Below are 2,948 nucleotides of genomic sequence, written 5' to 3'. Positions count from 1 at the left end.
GTGTGTGCAGAAGTTGGGTGGTTCTTCAACACATAGCATAACCACGTTGTGTTTATATACTATGAAAGAATGGCTCAGAGGGAGACAGGGCCAGAAACCAGAGGTGAAATCAGAAACAGAATAGAGATTAAGTCTTAGCCTACCACATAGGGCCCTAAATAAAGTGCCCCGCTCCCCTGCCTTTCCTCTTTCAGGGCTGTCATGAACACTTGAGTAAAGGAGTACTCTTGTGACCCCATGCTCCTCTTCATTTTGCCTTACCCATTCTAGAGCATTAAAAATCCATCTTGTAGGCTGCAAGATGCCTCCGTGGGTCAAAGTGCTTGCACTACAAGCCTTAAAAAGGCCCGAATGTGATTCCTGGAATTCACAGTGGATGGAGAGAACCGACTCCTGAAAGTGGCCATCTCACCTCCACACGAGCTCTGAGCATACATACACACATACACACAACAACAACAATCATAATTTAAAAAGTAAACCCATCTTCTTATTATCAGTGATAATGGCTCCTTCTGCAAAACAGAAGGAAAATAGTTGATGAAGTTAGCAAAGCATCTGAAGCTAAATACTATACTTGGAGTTTGGGTGCAGAATAAAAATGTTTTAGAGACAGAAGTGGGAGAGGGGGCTCCCACTGCTGGTTAGTGCATGGTGCCATCATGCACTAAAACAGAAAGTATATGGGAGAAAAATATTAAAAGTCAATGAAGTACTAATTTTAAGAGTAGGAGCTTGCTAGAGTACAGGTCTTAAAAGCCTCCAAAGGCCTCTGTGTTGGAGGCTTGATCTGGGGGAAGACGTTGGAAGCAGAGCCTAGCTGGAGGCCTCGAGTCTTCAGTGCCTTTCTTCCCACTTCAGCGCAGCCTAAGCAGTTTCCCTCCATCACACCCTCCTGACACGATGTGCTGCCTCCCACGGAAAGCTCAGAGCTACAAACTACCAAAGGCTGCTTCATAGGGACGCAATGGATCAGCCCAAACATGGCCTGTGTCAAGATAACCCTTTGCTTCTCACAGTTGATTTTCTCGGGTACTGTTTCAGAAGCTTAGAGGTTCTGTTATCTCATGATCTCACCATTGGACACGAGAGAGTTTTTTTGTTTGTTTGTTTGTTTTTAGCTTACTTCTTAACTTCTAATTTTTGCAAACTGTCTCTGCCGTATAGTGTGCATCTGTGGTCTGTTTCCCTAATTCCCCTCCCCCGTCCATGTTTGCCTTTCAAGTAAGTTAGGAATACATTAGTAGGCAATGTCTGAGACTTATAAATACACCTATGTCAGAGAGTATCCTTTCCTATCCTATTTCTATCACTGACTTTTATCTGTTAGCCAAGACTCCTTTCACATTTTATCATCATCCTGGATGAGAACGAGGGGGCACCTGTGTCCCTCCACCCCCAGCAAGTCCACTGCCATCAAGCATGAGTGTATCTCTACAATAGTGTTCTATCAAGTTACATTATGCTTGCTATTTTTCTACATTTGACATTAATGTTAAATCCCTTTGAAGGCAGAGACTAAAGTGTCTGTCTCCCTGTACCTTAGTTAAGTGGAGGTATGATATGCGCCAAGAATTAATATTTATTAAATAGCTCGAGTGGAAGAACTCACCCAGTTTTTCCTCTTAGGAAAACTGTCATGCTTACTTGTTACAAGAAAAATGTAGTATTCCAGTTCATCAAATAAATACTGTCTACAATGTGCCGGGCTCACGTTTTAGAATAAAGAGAATGGGTAGAAGTCACTTCTAAATGTAGTTACAAATGTCATCAGGAGATGACTTTTTAAAACAAGTAATTACAAAATATTTCTTTTTATTTTATATGCATGAGTGTTTTGCCTGCGTTTATATAAAGTTGCTGCCCAGTGCCCTCAGAAGACAAAAGACAGCCCTGGATCCCCAAAACTGCAGTGACAGACAGTTGTGAGCCACCGTGAAGGTGCTGGGTATCAATTCGATTCTCTGCAAGAGCAGCCAGTGCTCTTAAACACCAAGTCACCCTCCAGCCACTAAACAAGTAACTTTAAAATGCGGCTAGTGTCATGAAGGTGTAAGAAATGCAGTTCTCAGGAATGTAACAGGGTCCTTGTTTGTTCACCCTTCAGGGCTACATTATATGAGCATGCACATCTATGACTCTTTGAAGACCATAAAAATGCATTTGCATCCCTATCTGAGCAGTATATCTTAGCATAAAGATTAGCATTAAAAAGTTTCCCTTTCCCTTTTTAATATATATTTTATATAATAACATATATTTACATTACTTTTATATATGTATATATGGAGACAAAGAGTGTGAGTATGTGTGTGTGTGTGTGTGTGTGTGTGTGCCTGTGTGTATATGTGTGTTTAGTATACTTGTTTTGATCTGTTGATGTGAAGGACAGAGGCCAGCATTGGTTGCCTTTCTCAGTTGTACCTTGTACTCTAACACAGAGTTCCTCACTAAATCCAGAGCTCACCGATTAATCAGAATGGCTAGCCAGTGACCTTCAGGAATTTGCCTGTCTCTGGCCTCCAAGGCCAGGATCTCAGGCATGCAGCACCATGGCACCATGCCTGACACATATATGGGCACTGGAGATGCAAACTCCCAGATCCTAATGTATGCACAGCAAACGCTTAGCCTATGAGTCATCTCCCCAGCCCCCTGATGGGCATTTCTTTGTTTTGTGTGTGTGTATGTTTTGTTTGTTTGTTTGTTTGCTTGTTTGTTTGAGGCAGGTTTCCAATGAACAGCCCAGGTTGCCTGCAACAAGGCTAGGTTGCCAGGTATTGGCCTGGCACTCTCAGCCATTCTCCTGTTTCAGCTTTCCTAGTGCTTTGATCATAGATGCAAGTCACTGTGCCTGGCTCTTAGTATCAGTATCTATTAATTTTTTTTCTTGACTATGGGTCAGAATTTTTTGTTTCTTTGTACACCAAACTTTTTTTTTTTTTTTT

The sequence above is a fragment of the Mastomys coucha genome, unplaced genomic scaffold (genome assembly GCF_008632895.1).
Source record: "Mastomys coucha isolate ucsf_1 unplaced genomic scaffold, UCSF_Mcou_1 pScaffold22, whole genome shotgun sequence".
NCBI lineage: Eukaryota > Metazoa > Chordata > Mammalia > Rodentia > Muridae > Mastomys > Mastomys coucha.
Note: the sequence above shows the minus strand (reverse complement) of the source record.